The following is an 8457-nucleotide window of genomic DNA, read 5'->3' as shown; positions in this document are numbered from 1 at the left end:
CTCAGGGAATCAAACTTCAGAGAGCTAAAGTCAAGAGTCAAAGGTCAAAATTCAGAGGTTAAGAGTAAAAGGTCAAGGGTCAGGGTCAAAGGTGAAGGGTCAAAAGTTGGAGGTCAATGCCAGGGAGTTGCAGGGAAGAGGAGTATTTATAAACTTTATCCATATTTCCCTGTAATTATGGGTGTTTGGATTTCCTTTGTGCTCGTCGGGATAAGCCATAAACAAGCCCCTGAATGCTGCATCGATGTGTCAAACCCTTCCACAGAAAGGCACGTCAGCAGCGATTCTAGAGGAAAAATTAGAGGTGATGTCTTATGATCCATAGAGAATTACATTGGGAATTATGAAACTCAAACACATGGAATTGTGGAGGTGGAATTCCATTTTCGGCCTTGGGCACCTGGAGGAGGAGAGTTGTCCTCATCCATAGCAAGGAAAGCCTGGTGCCCCAGTGTGTCAGGTGCAGACAATGAGCTGTCCAGGGAATGAGCAACAAGTTCCTTTTGCCCCTCCCCTCACTCTTAGAGTGGCAACAGCACAAAGTGAACTGTGAGGTCGATGAGGGCTCAGAGCAGCCCCAGGTGTGAGCGGTGAGGTTGATGAGGGCTCAGAGCAGCCCCAGGTGTGAGCGGTGAGGTTGATGAGGGGACAGAGCAGCCCCAGGTGTGAGCAGTGAGGTTGATGAGGAGCGGGTGGGTCCTGCCCGGGGCTGTTTTAGGGGGAGGGTTTCCCTCAGTTCACTTGGGCACGGAGCAGTTGGAGAAGAGGGGTTTACGGTGGGCTCCCCGGGGGTGTCTCATAGAACGATACCGGGAGCATCTCGTAGGGTCTGGGAGAACAACTGGATGCACTTGGACACGGAGCATTGCTTAAAGGAGGTGCCGAGGGACAAACCTTTGTGTCTGGAAGCAGCATCGGAGCAAGTAAGCCAGTGCGGGTTTGCAGGGGGGACTTTTCTCCTTTTCCTTTTTGATTTCATCTTGCCGGGGAGCGACAGAGCCGTGCGGAGGCGAGGCGAGCTCTGCCGGGCCGGCAGGCGGGAGCCGCGGCGCGGAGCTGTGTCCGTCCCGGCCGCTCCGGGCGCGGGGCTCGGGCACCGCCGGGGCCCCTTCGGGCCGGTCCCGGTGCCGCTGGGCGGGCCGGGCTCTCCCGGGGCCGGGGCCGCCCCCGCCCGCCGGAGGAGCCGCTTTCCTGCCGGGAGCCCCGGTCCGTCCGGGGGCAGGAGCGCGGGGCCGCCCCTGGGTGCCGAGTGCCGCCGCTGCCGGGGCTCGCGTGGCTCCCCCGGTCCCCCCGCACCTGGAGCGGCGCCAGCCCGGGAGCGAGTCCCGGCGAGGGCCGCTGGGGAACACTCGTGGCTCGTCAGGTTCAGAGTGCGCTGGCAAAAGCCGCTGGGAGGAGGGGAGGGGGAAAAGCCCGACCTTCCGGCCTTTTTGTGTGGGGGCTTTGTCGGTGTTGCTCTTTAGCCGAGCCGCGCCTTTAAATAACGATGTGGCGCCTTCTAGAAACTGTGTCCAATACCTTTTGCACTCCCACATGAGGGCTTCGAGCTCAGGTTTTTCCATTGCCGAGTTAATTGCAGGTCCAAGCTGACAGCGTCCCGTGCATCTAGTGTGCATGAATCTGTTTGTGATGTTCATTTCCTCTGGATGCAGAGTTGGGCTTTTTGGGCAGGCCGTATTTCTCAAACCTCGGAGCTTGTTTAAGGCTTGTACACGATTTTCTGGAGACGCGGGCTGGGGGAGAACTTTGTCTTGCGGCTGTACTAGGGAATGGAATGCAGGGGGTCCCCGCAATATCCCCGTGGAAGCTGGAATGTCCGAGGAAATGGATGCGACAATTCTCGGGGCTGAACCTGGCTCCCAGCGCTCTGCAGCGTAGGACGCGAGAGAGCAGGGCCGAGGGACAGCGGGGTAGGAGCGGCGAGGTGCTTCGTGCTCTGGGTTTGGTGTCGCTGATGTTTCCAGAGCCAGAGCAGGTTGATTTGGTTCTGGTGCACTGGAACGGGATCCAAACCTTAGAAAGGTTTGAGACAAACTGGGAGGAAACGTTTTAAAATGAATGTGTTTCTTAATAGAAGGCAGGTTTCAGTCCGTTTTTTGATTCTAAAGGAAATTTCTTTTGAGGAAAATTGAAAAAAAAAGGTTATTTTAATAAGTAGGGCGTAGGTAAGAGGAAAAAAAAGGAAGAATAACGAAATTATAATCGTTTTGTTGTGGAGAAAAGAGCAGGAGATTTAGAAGGGTTTTTCTGCACGTGTGGTTTGGATGTTTTTGGAGTTGGGCTGCGGCGTGGATCCTTTTGAGCCGTGGGGTGTTTTGGCGGTAGCTCGGGTTTTTGGATCGGAGTAAAGCTGAATAGTTTTAGAAGAAGTTGTTACGGTTTTGGCAATTATTTTGTATTCACTAATCACTGAGAAGTTATTTTAAAAAAGTAAAAAAATGGATTTCTTGTTGCCTTTGTTAGACAATAGATTTGAGAGAGAATTTGTGTGAGGCTGTATTAGTACTGTATGTAGATTGTGTGTTCAAAGAATTTTTTTCTTTCTTAGTTTTGAAGTTACAGAATTTATGTTTGGGCATAAAGCAGATGGTGGGGATACAATATAATGGAATTTTAGGACATTTTATTTTTTATTGTATATCTTTGTCTTAATGATTAAATTAATGCTTTTTAATTTTAGATATACTTTTATAGAAATACAGATAAATATAAATAGCGGTTGTAATATTTAGTAAGCAGAGGTATTTATATGTGGTTTTTATTCAATATTAGTTTTTTTTGGTGGTACACAGTGTGTTGCTTTATTTTTTTATGTTGTATACTATGTGAAATTTCGTTTCTGAATAAAGATGATTTTATGAATGGGTTTGTTTGTATTTTAGGTAGAATCAATTAAAATAGATTTTGATAGGTATTATTGGGATTTTAGTTCTCTATTGTATGTAGGGGTTCAGATGGGGTAGGGTTTGTTTGGTTAGGGGAGTTTCGGGTGTTAATTAGGTGGCTTTTGTTAGATGCAGTTTTCAATTTTTGAAAGTTTTTTATTGAGTGGTTTTAAGGTGATTTTTAGTAATTGATGGTATAATTTTATTTTGTCTGTAGTTCTGTGTAATAACATATGTTCTCTTTATTCAATGTTGTCTTTTTTAGTTTAGGTGTCGATGATAAGTTTGGATTTCTTTCTGTTGTGGCGTTTCTTCGTTTCCTTTCTGGGGACAGGCATTTATATGGTGGATTTTTATAGGTATATTTTTGTGGGTGGTATTTTTTAACTTTTTAGTAGTTTGGTTTTTTTATGTTCTTAATTAGCTATTAAATTTTTTTATAAATTATTGGTAATTATTTATGTATTACTATAAATGTAGAGCTTTGGGTTTTTTTTACTAATGTTTAGGGTTAGTTGAATGGTCTTGAGTTTAGTGAGTTAGTTTGATTATTTTTTAATAGTTGGTGTGATTTGTTGTGTGGAGTTCAATAGGGTTGCTTTTTATTTATGTTTAACTTTGCTGATGTTATAAGAACTGTTAGTGAAAGAGCATAGCATCTGTTTTGCTGGTAGTTGGTTGTACGGTGTGGGTTTTGTTTGTGTTACAAGTTTTGGGGTTTTCTTTGTTAGCAAGATTAAAGTTTTTATTTTGGGGTTAATTTGTGATTAAATTAAAAAAATTTAGGGCAATTTAGATTTTTGATTCGGGGGTGCTGTGATAGAGTACTTGATTGGTTTTATCTGGTATTGGTGGTGTGGACAGAGGGAATATTTGTTTTGAAAGTTTACTTCAGTATAAGTAGTTGAGGTGTTAGGATGCGTTGTGTTTCAGTGTTGAATCTTTTTGAGGTGGTTTGGGTTTTTTCTAGGTTAAGATTTTTTTCCCTTGGCTGGTGGAGGTACTGTGATTTTATTGATGATATTGGTGGGAATTTGATGCTGTTTGTTTTTTGGTTATTTCATTTTTAGGAATGGGATTTTTGCAGTTGGACTGGAAGAATTCACTTTATTTCAAAACCTATTAGTTTAATGATGTAAAGGTTCCCATATTAACTCATCAGTCTTCTAGATTCTTTTTCTCATTTAGGTTTTCCAGAATTTATTGATAATTTAGCAATCAAGCAGGGATGGCACCCCGTTCTTGAAAAGATGGCTGTGGAAAAACCTGTGTCTAACAACACGTACCTGACGGAGGGCAACAATTTTGCCATTATTACAGGGCCAAATACGAGTGGCAAATCAACGTTGGCATGGATTTGCCGGAGGAGAGGAGTTTCCGGTGGGCTCCCAGTGACATCTGATGGCGTGACGGTGAGAGCATCTCATAGGGTCTGGGGGAGCACCTGGATGCACTTGGATCCGGAGCACCGCTTAAAGGAGGTGGTGATGGACAAAGCTTTTTGCCAGGAAGCAGCACCTGAACAGCTGAGCCGGTGTGGATTTGCAGGGGTGATCTTTCTCCTTTTCCCTTTTGATTTCGTCTTGGCAGTCCCTCCCCGGTGCCCTCAATCTGTCACAAGAATTCCAAGAAAAAAAAAGGCTGAGGAAACAGTGAAAAGAAGGGGTATAGGTAAGGTGGAGTTCAGGTGCACCCCACCCCAAACCCTAAACAGCAGCCCTAACAGCGCTCCCGTTTCCCTGAGACAGCTGCAGGCAGGAACCCTAAAGCAGCAGAGTGCCAGAACCCCTGGTACTGCAGACAGTACCCCTGGTGCTAGGGCCAGCCAGGAGATAGTGGGGGGACGATCCGTAGGGTTGGGGAAACAGGGGGTTTCCCGCCCCGCCCCACCCTGGGCTCTCGGTCCCTCCGCAGCCGGGGATTGCTCCCACCCCTCCTCGAGGCGGCGGTTGGCAGGGCTTCGTGCCTAGCCTCCGCAAAGAGTTCGGCTCTGTCAGCCTCTGCCCTGTCTCAGGGCCAAACTTAGGTAGGGTAGGGAGCAACTGTGGATTGCCTGGTCCGGGCTAATGGACATCTCTTGGGGCCTATGGATAAGGAGCATCCCCGGTTGCAAGCGTAGGGTTCTAACTAAGTTTGTAGGGTTCAGCGGGGGAGCTTGGCAGTGACACAGAGAGGTTGAGGGAGGGCTTCAGAGGTCGAGAGCTGGAGACAAACAGTGAAAATAAAAGGGGTACAGGTTGGGATATAAGGTAGAGTACAGGACTATTCAAACCCTAAACAGCAGCCCTAACAGCGCTCCCGTTTCCCTGAGACAGCTGCAGGCAGGAACCCTAAAGCAGCAGAGTGCCAGAACCCCCGAGAGCTGCAGGCAGTACCCCTGGTGCTAGGGCCAGCCAGGAAGAGATAGTGCGTGCTAGGGCCTACTGCTGTCATATAAGCTGGGGTTTCCATCCTTGGGGTACCCTGGGCTCCCTGTCCCTCACTGACTGGAGAGTCTTCCTCCCCTCCTTGAGGTGGTGGTAATTTGGCTGTCAGCCAATACTGCTGTGAAGCAAGCCTCTGCCTCCCTGTGGGGTGACATCTGCTGCCCATGAACCTGGGCATTCTCTAGAGAAGGTAAGTGCTGGGTTTTCACAGATGTGCCGCTAAGATCCTGCATTGATATTTGGTCTTCTAGATTGTAGCTGATGAGGAGACGACATCCAGGCGATGGCAGGAACTTCCCGGATAGCGCAGCGGCCTTCCTGGGCGTCCTCGCGTGGATCCTCCCCGCCGGGCATCCGAGAGCTGAGTCGAAGGCTACAAATTGCAGAGGGGCTAAAAGCGGGGTGCCGGCTCGGGACTCGTGACCTGGGATTTTTGAGTCAGCTTTGGGGACGGGGAGGTCCAGGCTGTGCCCCCTTAGGCCCCATGTAGGGAGAGCCTCATTTTTGTTCACAGTGCTGAGGTCCACAGGACAGAGCAGCCCCAGGGTGAATTGTATCACTTGTCCATTGTGCCTTCTGTGTCTTTTGTGCCTCTCCTGTTGTATGTGCCTCGCCTTATTTCTTCTGGGGGCTAACCAGAAACCCCGGCGTCACTCCTTGCATCTGATCTCTGGGCTCCTCGGCCCGATGCCATCGAAGTTTTGCCTCAGGAGCTCGCAGAGGCCTTGGAATCGCGTCTCTCTTGAAAAGCATCCGATCGGATGTCTTTTAGAGGTCTTGTTCTGAGCTGTGTCAACAGCCGTGCGCCGTGAGGATCCATTGTTGCGGCTTAGGTCTTGAAGAAACACAAAGATAGGTAGAGGACTGTGGCCCTAAAATTCTCGGGCATCCGTCTTGGCAGTTGCTGGAGTTCGTCATTCCGTCAGCATCTTCTTCCTCCCGGGTTCTGCGAGCTTCATCAGCTCGCCTTCATTCTCACCCGGCTCATCTCGTTCCGCGTTCTCTCGGTCCTTGTGGCCATTCTTGTGGCCCAGAGTTTTGTCTCCCCGTTGTGTCCCCTCGTCTGTTGTCTTGTGTGTCACGGGTGTCTGGGTGTAGTTGTCCCGGAGCTGCTCTGTCCTGCTGCCCAGCCTGGCTGCCCAGCCCTGCCCAGCCTGCAGCCAAGTCCCAGGCCCCTGTAATTTGAAATTTGTGATGTAGGGTGTAGTTGGAGTCTAGCGGGTGTTCCTAGATGGACACAAGATGTGTGGAGCTGTAAAGTTACCCTGCAGCACTTTGACTTTTGTCTCAGCTTTCTTTCAGATGCGGACGGATGAAATCGGTGGCAGAGCGCCCCATCCAGGGTAAGGGGGTTCCCCCGAGAAGGTAAGTCAATGTTTGTCTTTGCGGGGCAACTGGAACCGGTCACTGTGTTACAGGTCTCCTCTTTGTCTTTATTTTTAGGAAGTGAAGCCGGCTAGCAGCGGTCAAGGCGAAGCGGGCAAGGTGAGCATTGACCGGTGGAGGGAACACTGTTGTTATCGCTGGGCTCTCAGTTTCCGGTGCAATGCCAAGTATCCCTTCTCGTTCGCGTGCTTCAGGCGGTCCAGTCACGTTTCGTCGAGACACCCTCGTCAACCGGCCGGCACAGCTGCTTCGCCGCTCCCGTGAGCCCTGCGGAAGCGTTACGGGGACTGTGGGACGAAGCCTTTTCCACGTAAAGGGGCCGTGTGGGTGGCCTTCAGGAACGGGCCGAGGGGTTGCCGTGAGTTGGGGATGTCGGGAGGAGGAGCGAGGGTCCCTTTCAGTTTCAGCAATGCCACATCACTTTGTCTTCTCTTAACTCAGGCGCACCCTGCGACGACGGCGTCTGGCTCCCGGTGTGGATGAAGGGCGCGGCCTCAGGACGCGGCCGTTCGCAGGAAACCGTGAGTCGCGGAATTGTCGGGTTTTGGCTGATGCCCTGCAAAGATCAGCCGCTGATTTTGTGTTTTATTTATTGTAGCTGACCCAGAAGACAGCAGCCTGGCAATGGCAGGAACTTCCCAGACGGCGAGGCAGCCTTCCTTGGCGCTCCACGTGGATCCTCCCCGCCGGGCATCCGAGAGCTAAGTCGAAGGCTATGAATTGCAGAGGGGCTGAAAGTGGGGTGCCGGGTCGGGACTCTGGACCTGGGATTTTTAAGTCAGCTTTGGGGATGGGGAGGTCCAGGCTGTGGCCCCTTAGGCCACGTGAAGGGAGAGCCTGACATTTGTTCACAGTGCTGAGGTGCGCAGGACAGAGCAGTCCCGGGGCGTGTTGTATCACTTGTCCGTCGTGCCTTCTGTGTCTTTTGTGCCTCTCCTGTTGTATGTGCCTCGCCTTATTTCTTCCGGGGGCTTACCAGAAACCCCGGCGTCGCTCGTACCATCTCCGATCTCTGGGCTCTTCAGCCCGATGCCATCGAAGCTTTGCCTCAGGAGCTCGCAGAGGCCTTGGAATTGCATCTGTTTTGGAAAGCATCCGATCGGATGTCTTTTAGAGGTCTTGTTCCGAGCTGTGTCAACAGCCGTGCGCCGTGAGGATCCATTGTTGCGGCTTAGGTCTTGAAGAAACACAAAGATAGGTAGAGGACTGTGGCCCTAAAATTCTCGGGCATCCGTCTTGGCAGTTGCTGGAGTTCGTCATTCCGTCAGCATCTTCTTCCTCCCGGGTTCTGCGAGCTTCATCAGCTCGCCTTCATTCTCACCCGGCTCATCTCGTTCCGCGTTCTCTCGGTCCTTGTGGCCGTTCTTGTGGCCCAGAGTTTTGTCTCCCCGTTGTGTCCCCTCGTCTGTTGTCTTGTGTGTCACGGGTGTCTGGGTGTAGTTGTCCCGGAGCTGCTCTGTCCTGCTGCCCAGCCTGGGTGTAGGTGTAAAAGGCCAAGTCCCAGGCCCCTGTAACTTGAAATTTGTGATGTAGGGTGTAGTTGGAGTCTAGCGGGTGTTCCTAGATTGACACAAGATGTCAGGAGCTGTGAAGTTACCCTGCAGCACTTTGACTTTTGTCTCAGCTTTCTTTCAGATGCGGACGGATGAAATCGGTGGCAGAGCGCCCCATCCAGGGTAAGGGGGTTCCCCCGAGAAGGTAAGTCAATGTTTGTCTTTGCAGGGCAACTGGAACCGGTCACTGTGTTACAGGTCTCCTCT

At 50.6% G+C, this 8457-nt stretch overlaps 1 long non-coding RNA gene across 1 annotated transcript; it reads left to right on the top strand.

The window, feature by feature from the left end:
* Positions 1-5728: 5728 nt before the first annotated feature.
* LOC131590522 (uncharacterized) lies at positions 5729-7222 on the top strand. Its single transcript, XR_009280107.1, has 3 exons — positions 5729-6796; positions 6892-7055; positions 7139-7222. It is a non-coding gene; the product is annotated as an uncharacterized LOC131590522 (long non-coding RNA).
* Positions 7223-8457: the final 1235 nt, after the last annotated feature.

Source organism: Poecile atricapillus, chromosome 33 (genome assembly GCF_030490865.1).
Source record: "Poecile atricapillus isolate bPoeAtr1 chromosome 33, bPoeAtr1.hap1, whole genome shotgun sequence".
NCBI lineage: Eukaryota > Metazoa > Chordata > Aves > Passeriformes > Paridae > Poecile > Poecile atricapillus.
This window is presented reverse-complemented; position numbering and strand designations above follow the sequence as displayed.